The 27,475-nt window shown below is 36.9% G+C and overlaps 1 long non-coding RNA gene across 1 annotated transcript; it reads right to left on the reverse strand.

Annotated features, from left to right (window-relative positions):
- Positions 1-2,421: 2,421 nt before the first annotated feature.
- On the reverse strand, positions 2,422-21,298 carry LOC116785353. The gene is made up of 11 exons (XR_004356495.1): positions 20,911-21,298; positions 20,137-20,231; positions 17,023-17,239; positions 13,763-13,859; positions 11,714-11,868; positions 6,147-6,268; positions 5,358-5,456; positions 4,679-5,008; positions 4,106-4,228; positions 3,778-3,989; positions 2,422-2,543 (listed from the first exon to the last, which is right to left on the reverse strand). It is a non-coding gene; the product is annotated as an uncharacterized LOC116785353 (long non-coding RNA).
- Between the last annotated feature and the right edge of the window lie 6,177 nt (positions 21,299-27,475).

The raw sequence follows: 27,475 nt of genomic DNA on the forward strand, positions 1-27,475 counted from the left end.
AAAAATAGCGAAACTTTGCATGACTTCAGTGGTAGAATTCATTTTTATGCACAATTTAAAATTTGTTATTTCAGCATCAAATATCTCTTACTCTATTTGTATATTATAGTTGGACTATTCCAATATTTTCACTTAGCATTCTTGCTGCTGAAAAATAATGATAGTTCACTTTGCTGCGTTTGCTGAAGATGTTAAAGGTGTAATTTGGAACACTTGACCTTACAAGAAAAATTGCAGCTTGTTATAGTATCAATAGAGTCATTGTAAAAATCCCTCAACACAATGTTTTGCATTGTTTGAAAACAAGCTGCATGTAAGAGTGCAGCATAACACTGTGTGCTACACCATTTAATCATTATTTTTTTCCCAGAAACCATTTGTTTTCTTTCCTCTCCTTATTTGTATTTCTTAGGTAGATGTAGATTACGTGCCCTGAAAGGTTGCCTCCCTGGAAGCAGTTTTCTGGTTGTTTTATCCTATACGACCTTCCTACGGCCAAGTGCCTTCAGGCTGCTTTGTGCTCTTTAATGCCAGGTCAATTTAATTCAACCTTGCTCTTTGCTAAGGTTGCCTTGCCATTCTGTGTACCAGTATTGTTTTAGGTGCTCTTCATACTAAATAGTTGCAATAGTTTTCATGAGGACATTATGAAGTTCTCTACAGTTTTCTATAGAGATTCTCTAAGCACCACAGAAGAAAAAAACCCCAACAATGACAGGGTTCAGCAGTTGAAATTTTGATTCTAGTAGCAGTGCATACAGGTGCTGTTGCCCATTTTGAGTGATGATGTCCAGATTAGCTTAAACAGATCAGTTAAAACTTTGGCTTTTATTCTAATGTAGGTGTCATTATATCCACTCGAATAAATTTATTTATCCATCTCAATGATATTGCTTGTTTCAGCTTGTTTGGTTTTAATTCAGGCCTGAGCTGCTCTGTAATCATTTGTTCAAGTTTATGACATTACACACTGTTGACTAATAGCTTCATTTTGCTGAGTTTCCATTTATTACTGTCACTATTACAGCAGGATTTAAATTTTTGTAACCTGCCTATCCTAGCATGAATCTCATTTCATTGACGTTTAACACTGATCCTGAGGGCTCCTCTTTGACTGGTTGTCACCTAAGGATCAAATACTTTTGCTGCTGACTTTTAAAATCAATTATAATCTTGCAGGATTTGGCTGAGAGGATAACCCAAAGTGAAAGGCAGGGAGTCTTAAGAGAGAGAGTTTCCCAATGCATTATATAAGATTGATTTTCCATGGGCAGAAACAAAAGGTCAGCTAAAGGGAAAAAAAATAAACCAAAAGCCATACAAAAAACCTCCAATCTAGAGTCAAGTCTTTTCTATGATACCTGAAAAATATGCATAAATCTGTTTTTCAGTCACTGAGTTTTAGGATTTGATATAAAAGAGAACACCACCACAAAGTGCCAGAGGGATGCTGTTGAAAATCACGTGCACAAGTTCTCTTAAAGGGCATGTACTGCAGGTACCACCTGCCAAATGTTAAACAGACTGGGATGATCATATCTCTGCTACCAAAAGAAAAAAATATTGAATATCCATCATTAAATCCCTTTATTTAACCTAATATGACAAAAATAGAAACTTAAAATTGAATTAAACCACAATTTACCATTTCAGCAACAATATCCCTCTCTCTGCTTTCCAATATTCGTAGTTTCATTAACTGGGTCTGAGCTAAATCTCCAAGTTCAATAAAAAAATTGAGGCAAACTGAAATACTGTGCTAGGTGATTTTCCATCAACAGATAAATAGATAAATGCATTCACTTTCAGAGTTGTTCCTTGTCTGTATAAATGACAAATACAGATTAATGGAATCCTCAGAAAAAGAACAATATGGTAACTTAATGGAATGAGCAAATGTTTTCTTGAAACTACCCTTTCACACAGAATTAAGAATAATTCTTCTTTAAATTCCCAGCAGGTACATATATTTGCCTCCCACTCTGAATTAGGCTGAAAAGGCAGTGAATTTGAAAACTGTTAGAGGAATTACTCACATATGGATAAGCAGGGGGGCCACTAAAACCAGATTAAAACTAAATATATTTTAAAGGTAGATTTTAACAACATCCCAAATAATCCCACAAAACAGACATTAAAATGCATGATCTTGCCCAGCAATTCTCAGTGACTGCTGTTCTTTGATCAATAATAGGGAAGAAGTTGGGGGAAAGGCAGAGTCAGAAAGTAGGAAAACATGATGGGGAAGCAACTCTGGGGAAGGTGGAAGAGCTGCAAATAGAAAACTTGCAGGAGAAGTTAAGGACCAGGCCAGATGGGCTGGCAGAAAACACTACCCAGAGAAGCCCAAGGTAATATAATTGCTTAACTGGTGAGCATGTCTGAGCCAGGAGCTGCAGGATTGCCCTTTACTTGCCTTTCCAAGCTGCACGTTGCTACAGGTATCTTCTCTTCAGCCCTTCTGCTCTTCGGCTTCTCCTTCCCACACTGAGAATCTCCCCATTATCGAGAAAACAGTCATTACAGGAGCAATCCAGCGGTTCCTGGGAGACACAGGGTGACCTTTTCAGATGCAGGTATTGACAGAGAATTCAATTTCTGAGCTATTAGCACATAATTTTACCTAAAAACTGTGTCTGGAAATATTTTCTTAGTGCCAAAATTTTCTTCAGAAAATCGAGTATTGGGTTTGTTTTAACCAAATTGAAGCAATTTATTATATTAAACAGGACAACACATTTTGCTTTAAAATCAATGATTGCCAACTGCAATTTTTTTAGAATACTTCCTTCTGGGAATTCAGACATCTTTAGCATAAGTGAACAAGACCTTCAATTTGCTGCAGAGTTGTGTATGTCATTATCTAGCTACACATATTCCAATTATTTCATCCTGGGAGGAGCAGTTCTCAGCCCCACAGAGAAAATTGGAGGTCAGGCAATAATGGCAATAGAAAGGCTGAGCAGCTCACGACCAAAAGAAAAGGAACCAATTCAGTTGCAGGAATGCAGTGTTTTAGTGCAATCAAAAACGACCCCCCAAAAAATGTCAGTGTTTCCAAATCAATGTTCTTTGAAGGCAGGTGTTACAACTTTGCCTTCTCTGGAAACAAAAGCAAACACTGAAATATCCAAAGGGAGGAAAACGTGCAATTTCTTCTCATCTGCTTGTGCCTGTTCCCCATTTTAGGACACAGTCTAAATAATGGAGGCTAAAAGGTTAAAATGGTTAAAAAGTTATTATTTTCTCCACGGTAAAAGTTACTGTGACAGACATCAGTCTAGGGAACTCTGCCAGTGCAATGAAAGTTTTTTTTGGGGTAGAATGTTTCTGATTGAAAACTAAATACAAACAAGCATATGTATAATGTAACTGTTCAGGCACCTACAAGGCACTAAAAGCAAAATCACAAAGATGTCCTGTCATCAGAGCTCAGCATTAATTTACTTTTTGATTCCAGTCAATTTGTTATCACAAATGTTCTCAATTAAAATGTTTTATTTGATACAGGGTGAATTTAAACAATCTTTTTTTATTCTGGTGATAGAAATGCACTTAGCAGCATATAAAATAGTGATTTAATGGGTACTTAATGGTCTGAAGCTCTAAACGAACAAATCATAAATTAAGGCTTTTGTAGCCTTTTATGCTTTCCCATTTGGATCCTAAAAAAACAATTTGCATTCATTATGTAGGTCTAATATACAGTACCTTGCCTTCCAATGACATTCAGCTGCATCCCAATATTTGCCCCCACAGTATGACTGACATTGTTACCTTTGGAAGAGCTTCTAGTCTAAGGTCTGGGACACAATCTTTCCTTGCCAAGAGTGGACAGAATGGTTTCAGACTCCTCCAGGTGACTCTGAAATTTCCGTAATATCCAGATTGTGAGCAATCACTGACAAAAAAAATCCATTTCTTTGTCTGCAGTTCACTTCATAATTTCAGACCAGTCAGTAGGGAGGGATTTTGAAACCCTATGAAAACTGAGCAGAGAACCTTGATAAGTAAATAAGTTTGCAGTGAGACTATACGAAAGAAAATCCTTCTCAAAAATTAACCTTAAAGGAAAATGTAACTCCTTTTTTCTTAAATATTTTACCTGTGTCCAAGAAGCCTGAAGTGCTTTTGTGTAAGTCTTTCACACCTGATATGTGCTGTAGAGAACCCAGCAGTCTCAAATGGCAGCACCTTCCCAGTATGGAAAAACCTCAAAAAACAGGGTCTGAGGAAAGAGGAGTTTGTTTGTTTGTGGGGTTTCAACCTACAATTACACCTATCATAAGGCTCTTTTTTTGCCTCAGAATACTCTGTGGCTGGAGGGAACCAGAGCTGCCTTGTTGAGGTGCCATTTATGCATTTACTTTTATGTATAGGCAAATATTGCTACTTCCTGAGACACTGTGATTAACAACACATCAGTAATGTAGCAACTGGGAAAAAGTTAAATTAAAAATAACATAACACACATACACTTTATGTGAGAATGTAAAGATTCATCTTGAGTTAAACATATAATTTTTGGATAAAAAATATTTACCAAAATATGTAATTCAGTGCACTCTACAAGCAGAAAGAATTTTAATGCTACTACCAAACCAAAAATAAGTTTTCTAATAATTTTAGTCTTTTTCCTCATTTTTTTTCCCCTATTCTCAACACTCTGTGCTATTACCTTTCTCTTTCCCACTAATATCTGCCAACGAGGCACTTGCAGCTGCTCTCAGTGGTGCCCCAAAAACAGGACCTGTCCATTTGTTGATCTGTAACGTGGTGTGTTTGCATTTTCCCCTCTGTCCTGCATCGTTAGCACTCACTGTATTTTTACAGGCACTGTCATCTCTAGGTCATTTCACTCATTTCTGCCTCCTGTGCAGCTTCCTCCCATGAAGGGCCCAGGTTTGCAATAATTCTCTCCTGACTGATTGCTTTTGGAAGCACCATATTGCATTTCCTTTTGTGCTCGCCCTCAGGTCCATTTTCAGCTTTTTCCATCTTGCAAAGCCTAACAGGGTTATATAATGACAATATTAGTATCTCAAATGGTACCTGAGAGCTTACATCCTCATATTGTAAAGCTTTATTATGTTTTTTAAAAATAAAAAGAAAAAACCCCCTTTTAATATCACGTAAATTTAGATGTGAATCTTCTGGCACAAAAAAATTCGTCCAGCTGCCCCTGGGACTGTCAGTACAGTAAATAGATGGCATCAACAAAACAAAATCAACCACATAATTCCCCACTTTCCAGAGGGAAACAAAAAAGCAGCAGCAGCATCTCATGCATTCTGCAAACCTACTAATACTAAAATTTGATTAAAAAATCAAAACCAACCAAAAAAACCCCGACAAACCTTATCATTAGACCTTCAGAAATCGATCTGCTTACACTCTTCATATTTCTGTCATCTTTTAGGGACTTTGATATTTCAAATGAACTGGTCTATGGTAGCCTGCAAAGAAAGATAGTTGTATAAAAATCAAGTGCCCTCACCTTCCTTAATACAAATTCACTATAAGTGGTCTTTTAAATGTTCTGACTGGTGTTCATGAACTTTTGCTGAATTTATATATCATAAATACTAGAACAGACTTAATTATAGATGTGACAGGCTGAACTACTATAGGGGTGTTAATGCACACCAATCCTGGAAATTAGTTTTCTGTAGAGGTTAAAGCTTAAAACACTTTTTACAAAGAGAAAGGCTAACTGCATATTTTGTGGTTTGCACCTCCATCACCAGACAGGTTTCCAGATCACATCTGTATGGTGTTCTTCACATAATACAGAGGATTAACCCTAAAAGACCCCAAACTTTGTTTGGGTTATCTCAAGATCCAGGTTATATGGAGACTTGTTTTAAAGTACTGGAACATGTCAAAGTGGTTTTTTTCTGACATGTGGGGTTTATGCTCCTAAAGTATTGCAATTACCACAGCAAACAATCCCTGGTGAGTAAGAAAAGCCAAAGCCCAGTTAACATGCAAACAGTCCCATTTATTGATTTACCAGAAAGTGACTTGAACTCTCTCACTGACTCCTTTTGCACACTAAATATTACTATGTTTAGCATGGTTTAAAAGCACCATTTTTGTCTCTCAAGTTGTTCATGAGCTAATAGAAAATATCACTTAAGCCTTACCTTAACTTTAGACCAGGTTCTTTCTGAAACAATTGTGCATCCTGCACTCAGGGGAATCCAACTTCCCTGTCTTGATCTTGTTCCAGCACAATCAGACCATGCCTGGGAACTCCTCCCCGGTTCTACAAGACAAAATCCTGGCTCCAGAAGTATTTTGGCAAGAAATTCTAGAAATCAAGAAAGCTTTGCAGAAAAAAAAGCTTTTTCATTTAAATCTTCAACAGCACCATTTAATTGCAAGTTCTTTGCCAAACACTCTTTCGTGCAAGTCCATTTGCATTTTTCTGCTAAATATTGTCTCAAAACAGGAATAAGAATGTTCTAAGAAGGCTCCAGACACATGAATGCTAGAAAGCCAATGAACACTTTCAAAACTGTCCAAGATTAATATAAACATAAAGAAGAAACAACAAAATGCTGCAGTGTAAAGTTCTGACCAAGAACTCTATCAACCACATCATGGATTTGCGAGCAGACATTAAGCAGCAAAGAATACTGAAGGCATTTCAGCTCTTATTTAGCTACGTGAAAAGAAAAAGAGTTTATTCATGTTTGAATCCTTAATCTTGTCAATATTTGCTGTTTCTGAGATATAGAAACATATAGAAATAACATCGAGATGTTATTTTGATACTTATGGTGACATCAACTCTCCACTAATCAATGGAAAAAAATTAATCATCAGTGATGAAAATATTCATTCCTCAGTGTATTGAAGAAATATCACTGAGAGCAGATTACAGCATTGTGTTGCATACATTATACTATTATAGATTTCCACAATACCAGGCAAATTTATGAACAAGATAATTTTACAGGCTGTATTTAACATTTACTTTGTCATTTATATTGTGTGATTTGGAGATTTCATTAAATGCAAACTGTGGGTACAGACATATATGAGTTAAATACACATGTAGCTAAATATCAGTGGTTTAGAGTTTTACATTGTCAATTTTTAGATTTTTAGGTTATCAGTGTTTACAGTACAAGAGAGAACCATCCTAGTAGCTCTACATCAGAAGCTTTAAACTAGTCAAAAACTGGTTTTGGTTGTGTTTTATACCTAACATTATTTTTTTTCAAGGGGTAATATTTGGGCAAACAATCGGTATTGTATTTCATAAAAGGTATAAGAAAGCCACCACTTCCCCAGTTTTTGTCATCATATAAATTAACAGCCAATTAAAACAAAAAACTACTGATACAACAGTTCAAAAGCAGAAATCATAGAACTATCTAAAATATTCTGTGAGCATTTACAAATGATAACTGCCTAAAAATGATCAGTACAAATATTATTCACACACACAAGAAAACACAATAAATAAAATCACTCTTCAGAGTTCTGTATGTGTTTCAGTCTTTGGGAGACTGTGACTAAAGTTTTGTTACATAACTTTTTTTGAAAAAACAGAATCTGACATGAATACTGGAAAGTTTTTAGAAATGATCTAAGAATTTTGACTGATACAATTTTTAACGCAGATTTTAATATTAATGACACAACTTCTGTAAAGGAAGTCCTGAGTTATCCTCAAAAGAGTAAATAGAAATGGAAGCATCTTTAAGAAAATATAACATTGTTCATTATAATCCATTATTCAATTAGGGGGTGTGAGGTTGCTTTACTTTCACTACCCACTACATAAGTTTTATTTCAGTGCTTATCAGTTTTACTGTTGTGAAAAGAAAGAAAACATAAATATACCCTTTGTTTCAAAAGTTACTGATTACCATTTAAAGATGGAAACCCCCCAAATATTTAAAAAGTTATATCATCCTGCTCCTGTCCCTTTAATAGTGACTGAATTTAGTAAGTTTCCAATTTAAATAGACAACTAAGGAAAATGCAATTAGACATTCGAATATAAAATTCCCGTCAAGTTTTGATGTTGCTGTATTGTCAGAAAGAAAATTGTTCTTCTACAGAACTCTAAAATCTGCACTCAGAGCAAGGGAGAAAATATGCTGAACAATCAGCAACAGATGCACTGAGCTGGATTTGATTTATTTGGGGAGCTACACAATCAGATAAAGTGTTTGGGATCAGAATAAGCACCTTCTTCAAGGAGCCTGCACAGTGTGCACTGTGATTTTGTACCTCCAAGTGTTATGAAATGGCATCTGACAAGCATTAGGCTCCATTTTTCATAAATATTATTGATAGTTCTTTCCTCAGTGATTACTTCCCGCAAACCTCGAGTGAATGGAAATGAACAGACTTGCAGACAAGCCATGACTAAAATTTTTCGTGAGGTTTACATAAAGCAGGTGTTTAGCAGTGAAAAGACACATTTAATAGAAGCTCCAGGAATATTTCTTTATTCACAAGTCCTTGTACTTCCCCAGATCCTGCTGAAGTTTTGGCAATCCAAACCACTGGACTCTAATTTAGACATCAGCTCAGCACTCGGCTGTTCAGTAGTTCAGTGACCTGCATGTTTTCCTAGAGGGGGAAAAAAAAACCCCATCAAATATTGTGGTTTTCTTTCTTATACTTCATCTTAGGCTAAAAATAATTTTGCCATTCTTATCTTTCTAGACAGTCACAAAACTCCATGTAAAACACCATTTCCAAAAAAATCTTTGCTTAGTAGTAACTGATATGTCAGTTTTGCGAGTGCTCAAGATTAATCACTCAGGACATGACAGAAAAACTCAAGTTGTAAACAGTGGCAAAGAATATTTCACAAGCACGTCCATATCTCTCTTGAGAAATCATAAGTATCTGCCTTTTTTTTTTTTTTTTTTTGAGAGAGGGTTATGAGTTTGAACCAAATACTCAGGTCAAAAGCTTAAACATTAGTTAGAAAAAATGGGCTTTTTTTGGATTCAACATCAATTTTTGCAAGAATTTCGTAAAGCAAATAGATGGGTTTACGTCACTGGATTTCTTTCAGTATTGATTCTAATCCACCTCCACAGAGTCATATGTTACTCCTGGCAAAACATATTTAACACAAGCACAGTTTTTAGACTTGAGGAATACATATTTTTAAACTGATCTTCCACGATCAACTTAAAGGCAACCTAAAAATACGTTCGAGTTTTTCACAGACTGATTTCTACCCTTTTGCAAATGAGCTGTTTGGGAGCTTTTTCTGTCTGGGCTCAAAATACCTGGCAGACGTGGTGCGATGGTGCACAACTGCATTCCCAGGATACAGCTGTTCACTCGGAGGCCTCAATCCCAAACCATTAACATCAGTGAAAGGTTTTTATTGATTGCACTGGATGGCAGAACAAGCTGAACCCAGGACGTGTTGCAAATTGCATTTGATCTGCTCTGGCTTTTTCCCTTCAGGTACTTGTGTGATGATAGCAAAAGGCAGTTTAGCTTAATTCCTTACTGATTTAGAAGCGGGGTTTGGTTTTTTTCCCAAAGAATTGCCTAAATTGAGTTTCTTCTGATATCCGATCAGTTCTAAGAATCAAAATTTCCTCTGGTTTGTTTCTTTTTCAGTTCATCAGATCTCTCTCAGGGGTTCACACCATGATGTTTGGTAGAAGTGTGAGAGAACCTGAAGATCCTGTACTGCTGAGGGATGAAAGTAAGATAAATTAAGGAATTTATGACCTCTGTCGCTCCAAGTTACTAGGAAAAGTTAAAGGATTCAAGTTAAGCATTATATATATATATATATACATATATGAGCAGACCTTTCAGTCAGTCTCTTCACCCGGTATGGAGATGCCATCATATTTCCTTGCCTCTCCAAAGCCAAAATGCACAAGCTGCACAAGCCACGAATTGCTCACAGAAAATGATTTTTAGCTTTCCCAGTGAATAAGTTAATTGCCCTCGCACTTTAAAAATTAATGGGATGTGTGGGGGGTTATTTTGGATGCTGCTGCTGCCCACATAAGTGTGATTTATCAGTGCTAGATGCAGGTAACTGTGTATTTTACATTGTGGGGCCAGGGCTTTGCAGTAACAAGCAATTACACGTTCCTGCCCGCTTTGCACCTGTGTTAATACCACTTCCAAAGCTATTAAATATGCATCTGTGTCCAAAATGAGTCCTGCCTGCTTGGATGTGATAGATGAGAGCCAGAGCCTTTATTTCTTTCCTCTTTGGGACACTGATATCCTAAGTAGCTATTCCTCTCATCATAAGGACTGGTTTTCTCAAGTTGAACTCAGTAAGGCTTTAATGGCCCAAAAATACTCTCACTAAAGTTGCCAAAATGAATTCTTAAACATTCAGATTCTCAAAGACAGAAAAGGTGGGAGCCACACATGGAAAGGCAACACACTTTTTGGGTTAGTCTACAGGGGACTTTCTTGCAATTTTCCATATTTTCATTCAAAACAAAAAGAAATTTTATTGTTATGGTGCAATATTGCTTTCCTTTCTCTTCTCCTGGGAGCTTTGGAAAGGGATAAACATGCTTACTTTGTAAACTTTACTTTGGATTTTCCAGCCCACCCTTCTCTTGTCTGAATTTCCCTTTACTGGGCTGAAATTTCAGGATATGATGCTTGAAAGAGCTCCTCCTGCACTGCCAAACACTTTTTACAGGGTCATAACTCGTCATTTTGGGCCTAAAGTTCTTAATTAAGAGGGACAGCAATAAATAAATTTTCTTTTAACATTTAAGTATATACTTTTCTGTTTGTTTTTTTTTTAAAATTGTATTTAATTTTATTTTTCTTTTAACCATAGCTGCAAGTTTTAAGAACACACAAATAAAGTGAGAATTTTGAATAACAGAATATTTTGGCAAATATGTTCATTCCATCTTCTATGTTTTGCCTAATATAAACATAATTTCTGTTTCTTCCATGGTTAATAACTGCAGGTACATGTGACTACATACACACAGAGCTGGGATTTTGTGTTTTCAAGTTCTCTACAAAACAGATAGAGGCATTTGCCAAAGGTTAAATATTCCTTATCAGGTTCAACCTCTGTTATTGATCTGGAGATTTATGGCTAAAATTGAGTAAACTACGTGGCCTTGAACTAGAGCTCCTTGGATTTAAAATGCAACTTACTTCAGCCCTATTTTATATATTATTTACAAAAGCATATATTTTGACTTCTAAATCCATGACTTCCCCTGTCTTTTGAGGGAAAGGGTAAAAAGGTCACATCGTGATTAAAGCTGAAAACTTTCAGCACTTTCTGTTATCCAGTTTGAGATGGGGCTCAGACATTTCAGCCTGATTTTTTTAAATGGTTTCCCAATTCCACAGAGGTGCCTGCAGACACTTAAGATATTCAAAGGCTCTTATACAATGCAGTAGGAGTCTGACAATTCTGCTGCTGATGTGCTTATTCCCATAAAGTGCGAGCCACTCCGAGAAATCTCAAGGGCCCACGGCTGCATTTTTAAGCAAATTCGTTGTTTTGACTAAAGACAGTTAAAATTTTAGAACAACAGCAGCAACAACAACATCCTATGGTGCCACTGCAAGTTACTTTTTACCCACCAAACTGCGTGTAAGACATGACCATATGTGAGGGGAGAAGGACCAGAAAATATAATTTTGCTTATACAGGGCTGGTTCAACCCAAAGTCTGAGCTGTGAACATTTTGGTGCTGCCAAAGGGCCTCACCTGTTACCTCCCAGGGACAGACATGGAGTCATGGCTCCTTCCAACCTTCTGTCAGTGACCGCTTCCAGTGGCGCTGGGATGGGGTGCTCAGGTGAAAAGCTCTCAAGGCGCTGCCTGGCCCCTCAAACCACCCAATCCTCCAGCCCAGGGCATCTCTGAAACAAGAAGATACGCCATTAAAATTTGTGTGTGTTTGTGGAAAGTGTCTGGCTGAACAATTAAAAATGTATGATGCTGCATTCCCCAGAAGAGCTGAAAATAAAGTGTAGTAATGATGAAATATTCATATTTAAAGTGGAGAAGTACAACCTCAGAACATAATATATCACGCTACAGTTTAGTCACTAACAATTACTATTCCGCACTTTTGGACTAAATGTGCTGACGTACAGCAGGGAAACAGGTAAGGACTCTTATGTTTACTTCCACATATCCAAAATAAAATTAATTTCAGTCAAACTTTGTCAAAGGCTGTTTTTTTAACGATTACTGTTCACCTCGAGTGCAAAATTTACTTCTCATTTAAAGCAAGCTCAAAGAAACTTTTAAAACAAAGTAAGCAAGAAAGGAGGCCTGGGTGCTCTCGAAAGATCTTCACGTGCTGTTGCACTTAATGTAGAATTCACAGAATTTCAAGAGTTACCTCCTCACCTGTACCCATTATCTCCTAACTCAGGAGTTTATATATGGTTTATATATAGCAAAAGCCCCAGAAGGAGTGACAGAGCACAGAGCTCTGGTGAGAGGCACCGGAGCTGGAGGCGTTTCTCCAGCTTTGCTGTGCACAGGCCGGTGCCTCTGCTCATGCAGATAGAGGAAATTAATCCGGCGGATCCTCACAAGAGTATTAAGGTTTGGTTTTCACATAAGAGAGGATTATTGTCAAGTCAAATAATTTTATGTGTCGGACTTATCTCAGCAGTATGACTCCTTGCAAGTTGCCACCTCCCAGCACCAGGGAATGAGAAGATAAGACAAAGGCAAGTGCTGTGGCCACCCAAACGTGATTTATTAAAAATAGTGAAGATGAGTGGGATAGTAACTGAAGGAAGAAAAGTTTCTGTCTTGAATGTCTTGTATAATAAGAAAAAACCAACCTCTTCATGACTTGGTAGTTTAGCCATCAGATTTGACAATAATTCCACAGAAATTTCACAGCAACTTGAGATAAGAGCAACTAGAGCATCTTGTGGCTCCCAGTAATAACTTGTGAATTAGACACGTCAAACACTCTTTTGCTGAGCTGGTAGTTTCAATTGTTCTGCTTTGGGCTTCCAGGGACTTTGTATATTAGAGAAGTTGTAAAGTTTGAGTACTTAGAAAGCCTACACCCACCAAGATATAAAGGGGCCAAAGTGATATGGTTAACACAGGATAGCAATAGGATCAGATAAAAGAGATCAGGAGTAAGATTTACAGTGAGGCAGATACAGCCTGACTCAGCATAGCAGTGATAAAATCATCATCACAGAGGAAGTGTCTGAATTTAAAAAGTACACAGGCTAGAAATGTCAGCAACATGCACCCTGAAACCAGAAAGAAAATCAGGAAGGGGAATATGGAGACCACTTAGAACACTTCGAATGCAGCCTTTTGGAAGGTAATAGCTGTTGTTAGAGCTGTCAGCTATAAACCAGTCAGAAGACAGATGTACTTGAAATGTCTTGTCCAATAAAGATCCCAAATGTCACTCAAAATGATCAGACTATTTATTACAGAATTTGTAATGGAAACATAAAAGAAGGCACAGAACGATAGAACAGAGACAGATGGACTGTTTGCTACATGTCATTTAATATCAATCAGTGACAAGAATTTATTAACACAGTTGCTGCTTTAATGCACTGAACAAGCCTAAAAACATTCAACACACTAGATGGTAGGTGATAATTAAAATGCATGTCACAAGGCTTCAAAAAGTGTAAGTCTTCTGAAAATATCCAGTATGACTTATTTATTAAAAAAAAAAAAAGTATACCTCTATTGGATTTTGAAGAATTAAGGTTGTTTTTCTACCAGTAGCCACTGAAAGATGAACTGAACACTTACCTCATACTGATAATACTGTTTTCTGCTTTTTCTTCACCAAAACTTAACTTCTAAGCATGATCCTTGCAAGAGATCTAATGGAAGCAGGACAGAGGGACTGAACAGAGAGAGGAGAGCTCTTAGTGAGGGAACACGAAGTTCCTGGAGACAGCCCAAATACCATGTTTTTACCCACGCATTAAATGCCACATTTTTGTTTTTCCATTCATGTATCCTACAAGTTATTTCTCAAAGCAACTCTAATTCAGCAGCACTGTGCATTATATTTACACATATTGCCTGCAGGAGAAATTCACCAAAAAACATTTATTATACTGGAAATTACTGGAGACCTTTTCTCTTTCCCTCCCTTGACATAGTTGTTCATCCAGTTTAGAGCTGCCAGGTCCAGGGAGCTCTTTTTGACATTTCCAAACAGTTATCTATAAGCCAAGTTATTTGTGCAAGGGCATTTTCTAGGAAAAAAAATACTTGAAAAATATTCAGACAAAAGAATACGATGACCTCACTGTATACATTTAATCTCTAGGTTATCCCAAAATACAGAAATCTAAACACCAGTGTCCATTTTTACCATGATGAAGAAAAACGTATTTATACATGATATATTTTTGTAACAGTTTAAATTATTATGAAAATCCCATCTGAAAATTGAATCAGAGCCCAAATTTCCTGGAAAATTTAATATTTTCACAGAAGTCCAGTGGCAGATATTCCAACTATTTCAGAAGCGAACTCAAGGATGGTTTGGTGCCCAAAGATAGTCCTTTTGCAAAGTCCACCTCTATTTGCTAAGTTAGTCCCATATTTCAGGTGAAATATATTCCTGGTTTCTCTTTATATTAGTCTTCCATCTTCCCAGGTGCAGTAGTAGGAAACATAAATATACTGTGATTACGAAATTAATTACATAATTAATATCGATCACTCTTTCTTTTTGAGGTCACACTAGCCCTCACCTTAACACCAACCTGAGTCATGTTTTTTGACAAGAGAGAGAGAATAGTCCAGAAAAAAAAAAAAAAGAGAAAAAGAGGCCTTTTTCCACTCCTTCCCCCAGTATTCATAGCCTTCTAATGAATCCTTTCAGCAATATTTATATACTAACACACCTAAAAACTAAAAAGCAGAGACCAAATAATTTCAAACACGTATTCCAGCAGGATTCTGGAAAACAGAGACAGAAAAATTTAAAACCTTTGTAATTTTCCACAGGAGATATTTTTGTTGTCGTACTGATGTTGCCAAAATGTTTAATGTTTGCCTTCTCTGTAAAATCATTTAATCAGTTGAATTATCTGTCCACAACCAAATCTGCCCAACAGCCCCTAATCTGATCCACAGCTTTGAAGAATAGAGGGGATACTATATTCACACGTATACTTAGAAATCTTCCCCTTCACATAAACTGAGGATCTGGCCTTTTTCTCCAAGCCCAGTTGCTTAGCAACTCATGGAAGGGTTTTTTAGAACATTTTTAGAAAATAAGGCCCAGTTGTTTAACAACAGAGTTCTAAGGCTTGAAATTGTGGGGTTTTTAATAGCTGAGGCTCAGTAACACAAATCTTAAGGACAAAATTATACTCCCTCTGAAAACTTTTCCCTCATTTCAAAAGGTAGGAATTCCTGGTTGTTGCCTTTCCCGTTTCTTTTTATTTTAAAGCCAATACTGATCAGGCTCTGCTGCCATTTCCCTGCCCTTCCCCTGAGCACGAGAGGTGCTGAATGTGTTCCCGGGTTCCAATTCTGCCTCCTCTCAGAATGATCCTTTCACGAGCACTTATGAGGAATGACAAATGAGGTCCATAATGTGCCATGTCACCGGAGCCCTAATCAAATTAGACTTACTACCTTTGCAATCACAAGTGGGCCTTCATGTTTTATATCCCAACACAATTTGAGTCAAGTTAGCTTGCCAGAACATTGCTCCCATCCTCATAAAAGTATATGACAGCTATAACCAGCATTTTGGGAGCAGGCAGGTGCAGTACAATACAGGCACGGGAAGTCTAATGAAAATACACAGCAGACTGTTTGCCTCACTAAAAACTGGATTTCCATTAGCAACTCAGACAAATACCAATGGCAATCAATTAAGAGTGATTTGGGTAAGACATTCTGCAGGTGTATGAGATTAATTCTGGTGGCATTAGTTCACTGATGTGCTAATTCTGAATATTTATTTAGGCAGCATAGTGTGGCTTTGCCTCTAACGTTGCTGGCTGGGGTTTATTTCCTACTGCAAGCAACCAGAAAGGCAAAATGCTACAAAAATTTGTTTTGCCTAATGAAAAGGCTTGTGCTCGAGTGCTTACAAACTGCGATTCAAAATCCAGGAAAGAAGGTAGTCTGAGATATACATCATTTACTGCTTGATTAAAACACTTAAATAAGTCCTGAACTGTTAAGAATAATATGTAGCATCTCGGCGCATGATGTCTAATCCAATTATTTTTAAGAACTGCTAGAAATATAATTAAGCATTATCACCTTTGACCTGAAATCATTGCAATCACACAGCAAATGCATAATTCAGGCAAATAGTACTAGGAATTTGTTTATAACTATTCCATGAGAGTCTAGTATCATGAACTTAATAGATAGATGAAAAAAAGATAAAGTTCACCACTCTCTCACCAGGAAGACATTTTGAGTTGCAATGTTATATGGAGGGATAAATGATGTGTTAACATAGGACTGCAATATTTGAAATTCATTGGAGAGAAGATTTATTATGGCTCCTAATGGATATTTGTGCTGTGCCATCTGACAGAGCACTTCACAAATTTCAATGTGTTTGTAAACATTAAAAAATTTTAGCCTCAATCTGTGAGATTCCATTTCCTGATGGTTAATGGGTCTTGCTTTTTACCTTTATGGTTATTGTTTCAGAGTAAGACCAAGCTGGATCTGACACAAAGCATCCTAGCAGATTCCTGACTTACATATTTTGGTCAGCTTAGGTACCTTTAGCTCCAGGAAAAGCTTTAGTTTAAATTATGTGACATTTCTCAATATTCCACAATGAATGCTGTATCCCAGTCTGCCTACAAATTTCACCAAAGAGAATGGAGGAAAGGAAGCAAAAGCAGAGTCTGATGTTCTGAACAAAATTAACATTCTCAGAATTATACAAGTTTTAATTATTCACATCCAGTGGAATATAGAACAGCTAAGCAAAACCAAGATATCTGTACCCAAAGGGACAGAATAGAGGCCATACCAGTGAAAAGGCTTACAATTTCAAATTAAAATTATACCTGTGCTGGTAGTGTCAGGGACATCCAGATTTCTTCTTTTTCCTGACTTTTGCATGAAGAGCAGTAACTTGGAGAAGGCAGAGTCAGAAAAAGTCAGCTACCCCAGCAGGGTCAGGCAGATTCTCAGTCATAACTAGATCATGTCTTGCAGCTGGTGTGGTCACACAGGTGTAGCAGGACAAGAGAACAGGTCCTCGGAGCAGAAACAGCACATGTGCTTTTATTAGAGGGCAAAAAAAGAAAATTTCAGGTGGAAAACCCCATTAAGCAATGCTGTCACTTTGCTTTGAAACCAGTATCTTACTCAACTCTTAATTTTACAGGTATATTGAAGTTAATCCTTGCTGCAAAAAACTACATTCCCTACTTTTTCTCTTTACAGACTTGCTCACAAACAATAAAAATGTGGGTAATAGATCCATGTAGAAGAGATCAAAACAAAGCTCCCTCTATTCTTTCAAACTGACTTGAAAAACTTACAAGAACTGGACATAGAATGTCTGAATAAATCTCAATAATGAAAAAGAAATGTTAGCTATTGTTTGTATTGCTATTACTAAAATGTAATGCTCAGGGATAATTTAAGACTGAAAGGATCAGACCAGAGCAAGGACATCAGAAGTTTAAAAACACAGAGTAATCTTGAATAGAATTAAAAACTGTAACTAAATAAAGTTGCTCAGTGATTTACACGCTGTCCTCAGTGTTCTTCTGGAACCGTGCCACATTATGGCTCCGTTTTTCATTCAGAAACACTGTTATACACTTACCTAATTTACATCATTTAAAAAATAAGTGCAATGAGCTACAATCGTCACTAGCTATGGTTCTAAAACCCTAACTGGTTTTTTGCTAGAAACTTGTGTGATAGTGCATCAAGTACAAGAAATTATGGGGTGACAGTCATCAATTGTCATTGAAATAATCATTTAGGCATCACTTGTTCCACATGTTACTCACATCTCAGCATTATTCCCTGTTTTGCAAACTTTTAAAACCAGTCCTGGCACATCCAAACCTTGCTCTAAATTCACAAGGATTAGATTTCCCATAAAAACATTGAGAAAAAGTACAATGTCTGTCACATTCACCTTCTCCAAATACTCAGCTTTTTTTGTTACAATCTTGAGGAAAAGCTGCATCATTACCCCAGTTTTAGGCACAGATCAACCAAGAGGCACTGGGAGCAAAAAAAGGATGTAGAAATATTTACAAATTGTCAATACCCTTTCCCATTTCTCAGTGTAAGCAGGTGAATCATAACAGATGACCATTTTCTCACTTTAAACCATGATTTCTTGGAAAAGATGGCCTATGTCAAAGTGATGCAGCCTACATGGATACCTTAAATCCATGTAACCCTGATGATGTTAAACAAGTGAAAATTTTAATGTCAAAACACATGAATAGATGCTGTTCCTATTATTTCTTTCAGCTATTCTGTAGAAACAGTTCAGTGACCTGACAAAATTTACAGATGACCCAAATTTTTTCAGGTAGCTCAGGAGGGGATAGGATTTTGAATAAATCCATAGTGATCTAACAAGGCAGAAAACATGAGCATATGAACAATCAAAGAATGTGAGCATTGCATATGAGCCACTGCATATGAACAATCAATAAGCAATTATTAAATTTAACCCGCATAAGAAGCAAATAAAAATATCAACACAGAAAAAAAAATACTTTAAAGTCTAATCTTATTTTATATGTAAAAAAGATTAGCCATTCTCTGCAGAGCAAAAAACAACTGTACCCTGAAATTGTTTCATAAACCAGTGCATCTACCATTTAGCTATTTTATTTGCTTCCCAATTTCCAATTATTTATGGCAACTTTTAGTTGTGGAATTCTGAACTTGTGCTGGCTGATCATAAGTAATCTCTAATATCTGATTCCAGACAAGGATTAATTCTATAATCATGGCATTTCATTCAATACCAATTCATATCTAGACATTTTTCTGCCTTTTTTTTTTCCCAGATCAAATCTAGAATCAAATTAATGGCTGTTTTAATTTACTCATTCTGTTCCCTAGCTCCATTTTCTTATTAAGGATGTCAACTACTATTTCAACACTTGTCTGAGAAATGCCAACCTCTTGGGAAAATATATGTAAATCTCTATGTATTTCAGGCTGACAGGGCACCAGCAAGATGAAAAGTTGTAAAGAAGACTTCACTGTTCTCAGCCTTCTGGTGCTTCATCAAATATGACAGCAAAAAATTAAAAATTGACATAATTCAAAAGTATCTATTTTTGAAAAAAAATCAGGCTTTCCATGTGATTAGTTTGATAATAATAGAAATTGCAGTTGGTGTTTTCCCAAGATCAGGGCTGGCTAAAAAGACTGGCACCTTTTCAGTCCTCCTTCAAGCTGAAAGGGCTTCATTGTGATCTCTGCCAACTTCCAGAATCATGGGTTCCATGTTCTGCAGGCTAAATGCAGCAGATCAAATGCTTTGCCAGTTTTTAAGAGAAGATCCTCATGATGCTTCATGGTGTTACACAAAATGAAGCTCTCAGACAACTGCTGGTGATGTGAATGAAGGAGAGAGGGGCACAGAGAGAGATCCCCAGTACGTCCCCCATGCCCAAGTTGTTCTGCTGACAAGCAACAACTAAACAAAGGGTCATGGTATTTTTCTGATGTATGAAAACTGTTTCTCAGTCCTTGTTCAGATGTCACACGTGTCATTGGCTAGAATGTATTAGCAACTCCATGGAAATGAGTGGAGCGTGCACTGGCTGACAGGATCAGAATGAGATTTCAGACATGGTGTATGGCACCATGGTGAACTACTGAAATTTTCATATTCGTGTTTTACTTTTCTCAGAAAATATCCATTACGTGAAATAAGAAAAAAGATTTTTAAGCCTTCTACTAAGATGTCGAGAATGCAACCCGTATTTTCACTGCTGGTGTATTAGCTATTCAGGTGACATCACATCCACAGTCCCACTGAAACATGTGCTTACCAAAAAGCAAATCAATATGCTTTGGCACAAAAATGTAAAAATATGTTGAACAATTTCTGAATTTCTAATAAACTATATTCCCGAGTTTAACACCATTCTAAAAAGAAATCTAAGTTTGTTTATTTTTTAATTTACCTTGAATTCTGCACACAGATCAATGGTTCGCAGAACAATTTCCTTTGCAAGGACATTCTTCCCAGTTCCCAGCAACAGCAGATTTATGTCAAAGGCTGCCAACAGATGAAGTCGTTGGAGGAACAAATTTATATTTATCAGAAAACGAAACAATCTTGCAAACATCTTTACATTTAATCTCAGAAGTCCTGTTCTCCTGCCTATGTTCCAAACACCCAGGAGGATTAGAGCACTACAAGAAGAAATGCTTTGCCTAAACAAATTATTCTGTTTCAAACATAGAAGAGAAAGAACACCAGATGTTCAAAAGGAATTGGGTATAGATTTAAGAATCAAAAAGGGATGATGAATATGGACCATGAAATAGAGCATTAAGCAATGTGATGAGCATCTGTTGAGTAATAAATCCAGTCTTTGCACAGTTCTCTTTTCAAAGTGAATGTAATGGGAAAGTTTTCTAGCCTGACGAAAATGTTGCCAGGGCAGAAAATACTGGTCCTTTTAAGAATGGTATTTTATGTGCTAATACAAATAATCATCTACCAATAATAAATAAAATTTTAAAATTAATACAAACAATATAATAAATGAATTAAAAATAAAGAAATATAAATAAATAAATAAATAAAAATATAGAAAATAAATACATAAAATCATAATCATAGATAAATAAAATAAGTCCATGAAATAGAAGTCTTTCACTTTTATGAATAAATAAATAAATTGCTGCTTTTGTTGTTATATAATCCAGATGGGAAGCCAGAATGGACTCACCTCGTGAGAAAACACAAGCAGACACAGAACCCTTGAAAAACACATGTGCCTCAAAATGGCGGACTGACAAGTAGCCTGACATAAAATGGTGGAATGACCCCATGGCCTGCCACAAAATGGCGGAGCAAGCTCAGGGCCTGTCACAAAATGGCGGAGTGAGCCCAGGGCCTGTCACAAAATGGCAGTGACTGACCCCATGGCCTGCCACAAAATGGTGGAAAGACCTCATGGCCTGCCACAAAACGGTGCAGTGATCCTATGGCCTATCACAAAATGGTGATGAATGACCCCATGTCCTGCCAGAAAATGGTGGAATAACCACACGGCCTGCCACAAAATGGCAGCAATTGACCCATGGCCTGCCACCAAATGGCAGAGTGATTCTCTGGCCTGCCACAAAATGGCAGTGACTGACTCCATAGCCTTTCACAAAATGGAGGACTGACTTAATGGCCTGACACAAAATGGCGGAGTGACCCTGTGGCCTGTCTCAAAATGGTGGACTAGCCCCATAGCCTGACACAAAATGGCGCTGGCCGCCTTCATGGCCTGTTTGTGAAGTGCCCTTCTTTGTCTAGACATTGTTTTAAAATTTGCCAAGCACCTTATTCTACCTCAATGTTTTAAAGTTTGCAAGTAAAAATTTGTTGTTAAACCTCCTGAGAATTTTGTCTGAGAATTTTGTTGTATCTCCTGCACGCAGCCCAGAGTGCATCAAGCAACCTTCCCCTGCCAAGTGGGACGGGGGTATTACAGTACACTTTTTGGTTTTGTTTGGGTTTTTTGTTTTGTTTTGTTATGAAAAGTAGAGTAAAAATAGTCTTGGGAGTTGTGCTCCTGAAGCAACTTGAAAAGCATTTTCAAAGAAACAGTGTGCTAATTTTAGCCAAAGTGGTGTCTTTTGGTATAATGACAGCTAAGATTTGCCTTTGCTGTATGGTAGAGAAAATGGCTTCAACAGGGACTACGGGAAGTGCCCCAGCTGACCTGTCTGGGCTCTACACAGAATAGGAGAACTCAGCTACAGTCCAAGACACAAAACTCCTACATGAAAAGCAACACAAGTGCTCTTTAAGATTCACATCCGAGATAAAAAGGCATACCAATGCTTTTGAAAACAATCCTTGTTTATTTGGCGTGCATTTTATCAGCACCCTGGGTTCTGGTTTGAAGTGGAAAGGTTTTGCCTAATTGCCTCGGCCGGCTCAGGGTCTGTGTGGGAGCCGCTTGCTCTGGAAAATTTCAGGTGAATAGCAGAAACCCTGCTTTTGTATCTAGCTTCAAGTGTTTGTGCTTTATTCCATCTCTGTCTGCCTAAATATTAGGACTTCTGTTCTAAAAGATAAATTCACAGTCTATATTTCCATGTTGTTATTTTAGAATAGCTTTTATCCGCATATAGCTATACTCTGAAGTGACTTGCAAGCAACATACCTGGGAAGTGTAGGTTTGCAGTTCCTCTATTAGTATTTAAAGTCATTGCTCAAGTTTTACTAACCCTTTGCTCTCAGCAAACCCTTCCATCTTTACCTTTTATTTTAATGACTGATGAGAATTTCTAACTTAACTCATAACACCAGAATGTGTTGCTGCTCATCTTTCACCTTCTCACCTTTGAATGTTCATTCATTATTTAACTTCACACTTCCTTATTATTTTTAATCTGTGCTGTGCACGTGAATAGACCAGCTTTGTTCATCTCTCACTGAATTGCAGATCAGCAGCTGCTGCACTGCTCCCAACAGGTGTAACAGATTAATAAAATAATTTTTCATTATTTCCTAGCTTTTGGAAAATATCCCAATCACATGAACAGTGACTTGACATGAAAACCATAATCTCTACAAACACAGAATTAAGCTGCAGTATTGTTCTAGGTCAGACCTCACATATTTTGTACTAATCAGCAACACAGAAACACATGTACCTGCTACGCTCACAGCAAGTTTTATCTTCCAACACATCCAAGTGGAAGATACAGGCTGCCCTGCATATTTTAACATATACTGTTTAATATATTTTAATAGATAATATTTAATAGATAATATTTGAACTTACATCTTCCTAGAAATTTTAGAGCTCAATTACAGGCCTGCTGGCACAAATTATTAACTTGCCAAGCTTCAGAGAATTCTCATATGTAAACAGGGTACTGCAAAAAATGGCATTTCCTCCTCCAAAAATCAATTATGTTTAAATGAAGCAGATGAGCATACATTTTAATGTTAAAATATTCCATTATTCTATACAGAGCCACAATATTATACAGCATTTCTGGGGGAAAAAATTAAATCCATAACAAAGCAAAAAATCATCTAAGATATTGCTACAAAAGTGAAGAGGACATGTACCAAGGACTCTTTACTGAGCTTGAAGTAATTATCTCCAGAGGTTTAGGAAAAGTAGTTTAGTGCTATATCTGTCATACTACCCCACTGATATTTCCTCCCTTTATGCTTATTAGTGTCACTGAGGGAGTGATTGTAAAGTCTTTGGAATCAATTTGCTGTGATACAATTAGCAAAGAGATCAAGTGAATTCCCTTCGTTCACCCACACTGCAACAACACAGTCTAAAGAACAGAAACTTGTCTGAAACATGATTTATCTGAATGATTACGAAAAATGAAAATATTCAGCCAAACACCCTGAAATGCAACGTCACGTGGAAGGAGACAGAGATCCAGCCCATAGCAGGCTCAGTTACCTGTAGAGCTCTTGTACAGCCAGAGCACAACAAAGTTGCTCCCTCTTGAAGGCAAATATGAAGTAAAAGCTGCTGTTTGAGAACTGTACAAAGAAGATAAAAAGGCAGTGAACATTTAGATTTGAGTGCAAACTCTCTCAGCTCTTTTCCTTTCTTTCCCAGAACCATTTCAGACCCAGCTTTAGATATCTTTATGCCTTTTGAGAGTACTTTCAAGCAAAAGACTTGGTTTAATTTTATTTTTTTACAAAGTACTTTACAAGTGAAAGGAGGAAAATGCTGGTCAGCGAATCGTGCATCTCTCTACATTTTCAGTAAACACTGAATAAAGTCTCAAAAACCTAATGAACCTTTGCTTGAGGGACGTTGCTCTTTATAAGGGTCACGTGAATGCCCCATCTCTTTTCCATATTTATTAATGTGATTTGAACAGAATTAATTTAGTTTTCAAAACATTGCTTCATCCTAAGAGAGTGCACACATAGCATGGTTTGGAAATATATTTTCTATTACTCTTGCTAGATCCCAAGGTGTAAATCTTTGCACAGAAATGGCAAAGTTGTTTGTGTGGGTAGAGGCTGGGTCCACCTTCAAGGTATAGACTTCCATGGCAGCTGAACTTGTCTGACTGTCTGTTGCACCCAGGTTAACACTGTTTTAATGGATTTGCTAATGCTAATTCATTGTGCATGAAAAGAGAAAGGTTGGTTCATTCTGGTCTTTTAAAGAAATGCTTCTTACATGATTTTTATAGTGAAATTAGATTCTGTTCACACAGGGACCCAAAACCTGTACTTCTATTTATGTATCCTAGCATAATTATACAATTTAAAATGTCAGGCACTGTAAATGTTAATTCTCAAATCATACATACAGACACACAGGGTTCTCCAAGTGCAGCTCAGGGCAGGCATGGTCCACATTCATTAATCCTCTTCTCCCTTACACAAGAGTTCCACCATAACTCCATTGTTAAAATTTTGCATAAATCAGATGAAGGAAAGTGAGAATCTTTGCTTACAGGAAGAGAGAAACAAAACCAACTACTGGTTACTTTTCAGAGCTTCAACCCAAATGCACATTTATAGTATTCATGAAGAGAAGAATAATGTTATTGAATATTAATATTCATAAGAGTGGGGCTAAACAACATCAAATTCTTCCTACTGACTGCTGCCTTCGTCGAGAAGATTAATTAAATTAGGTTCTATAAGGGCAGTGGGTTTATTTCAGAAGTCATTTGTAAAGGAATGATCTCTTTATCTAAATGTTATCTTTGGGCAATAAATTCAGCAGCGTCACTGCAGGCGACACTATTCATATTAAATTAATGGATTTGAGAGCCTGATACTTCTTAACGAGCTTAATGCATAGGGAAATTATTTAAGTGAAGATTTTTTGTTTAATATTAAAATATGCTGAGTTCTCTTGGAAAATGAAGATGGTAAACTCCCTGAACCAGAAAAAAAACTTATAGACTCCCTGCACTATGTTCCACAATGAGAAAAGGGCTGATAAGTAATGTTTCATAGAAAAATACAAATTTTTTAAATGAGATACTTCATCATGTTTTGAGCAAGTTCCTGGATAGGACTCAAATGCCCTCAGGCTGATGGAGGAATTGAACCCAAGTTTCATATTTCTGAAACAAGCATAAGTATCAGTGCTGGCCCTACAGATAATAGTGCAGTGGCACTACCATCTTATCTCAGTTTGTTAAGCAAAAACTTGGCTTATGTGATTTAATGAATACTTTAAACCATGCAGCAAATATTTTTTTACTTTTTTTTCTTTTTATTTCATTTGTACATTTATCAATCCCTTTATCAGAAGCATGTTTGAAACATGTTCTCAATTTAATCTTTTCCATAAAGGCTTTCTTAAATTGAAATGTGATTTAGAAAATTCTCACTCCAAATGCTTATCCAATTCTTCCTACCTTTCTTCAGTTATTTGTTTATCCCTACTCAATGCAGGGTAACTGTCAGGGTCCGGGAAGCAAATTTTAAGTAATTCAATGTCCAAATTATTAGGTGATAAAGTTCACAAAAGCTTCATTTCCTCCTTAGACAAATTAAGAAGCTTTTAACACCTCCAAAAATATTTATTACCTGGGAAAATCATTTCTTGTCCTCTTTTGGTATATGTGCAGGGATGAAATCTTCCTGTAAAGAGAGGAAATTATTTACAGCTAGGCCAACAAATTTATATGCCTCCAAAATGTTATCGTTTTTCATGTCACCTTGAGCTCATGCAGCTCCAGTTGTTACTCCCTCTCCCTGAAGAGCCCAAACAGGTTGATCTGCCTGGGCCTTGAAGGAGACTCATGTAGCATTTTAGGCTGTGAGGCTTTAGCATCTTTAATCCCTGTATTAGTATACACGGAAACACAATCTATAACATGTTCCACTTCAAGATTAAACAGCTCCCAAAGTCTTTAAGTAACCCAGATACACGTCTAAACCTAATAACTGCTTCTAGCTTAGGGTCCTTCTCCAGTACACACCCAAGTAATATGTAATGGGGGTTTTTATCATCATAACTCCATCAGAGCAAGAATCTAGGTCAGCAGGCACAATATGAGATGGCTCTTCCAGTGGGACTTTTTTTTTCTTTTTTCCTCCTCAAGTTACCCCTCCTGTTCAGAGTCCCAGGGAGGAGGATCCGCAGACCCCATCTGGCTCTTCTGCTCCTTGTCCCGCAGGAGCGCATTCGTTTTTCCCCTCCTTTTAACCTCACCTTTTCAGTAAGCAAAGCCCTCAAGGAACAGACTTTCTCTTCCCAGATATGGCCAAAATAAGGCCTTGAACTCAGTTTAGCATCTCTTTGTCCTATCTGAGTGAGCCACTATCTCCTACTGCACACAGGCTTGCGGTGGATTTAAAGATCCCTAAATCAGCCAACCTGTGCAATGTGCCCTTCAGACATGAGAATGGAGAGAAGATGATCAGGTTATCATGGCTGACTTCAAGCTAAGTAAGAAAAAACTTTCAAACTATGAGTTTCAACTCACTAAAGCAAATTCTGGTTTATACTGACCTCATATTATTTATTTTTTTAATAATACAAAAAATATCTCCGAGTTAGGTCCAGCTATGACTAGTTTTAATGGTTACTCTTCTAAAATTTTCCTAATACTAATTCCATCTGGAATTTTTATGAAGCAGCCATGATGGGCAATGAGAGAAAAAAAACCCATATGAAAAAACTGCGCTGTAAGTATATAGATATATCAGTAATTACTGCTATTTTAATAGCAGCTTCCATTATTTATCATTCTCCCAGCCAGTACTGATTTTTCAGCACCATGTACAAATCAACCTTTCTTAATGCTTTTCTTAATCACGCTGGTACCAAAGATTACAATATGAAACTACTCTCTTTGCAGCATTACATGTTCATTTTGGTTAGTGGGGAAAGAGATGGAGAGCTAAAGCTAAAATCCTACTTAATTCTTGGAAACATCAGCATTTGTATTCATTTCTTTGACATTATGATGTGCCATTTGTAGTTGAAATGCATTTTATAATTTTTTTTTTAAACAAATATCTCTGTGCTTGCAGAACAGCGTATTGAAAACATACATTGGCTGCATTTGTTTCCTAATGTATTGTAACATATGCCTACCTAACTAAAAATAAAACTTTATGTATCTAACCACGAAGATATTGGACACATTTGTAAACTCTCAAAATCTGCCTATACAGAGAAAAGATATTCTACTTTTCTTAGTATCTTGCCATCCCCCTGATGGGAGTTTAATGCTCAAACTTTTCATGAACCAAATTCCAGGCTTAAGGGTTCCTTTCAAGTCAAATGGATGCAGCTAAATTTATTGATATAAACATATCGTATTTTT

This window comes from Chiroxiphia lanceolata, chromosome 4 (genome assembly GCF_009829145.1).
Source record: "Chiroxiphia lanceolata isolate bChiLan1 chromosome 4, bChiLan1.pri, whole genome shotgun sequence".
NCBI lineage: Eukaryota > Metazoa > Chordata > Aves > Passeriformes > Pipridae > Chiroxiphia > Chiroxiphia lanceolata.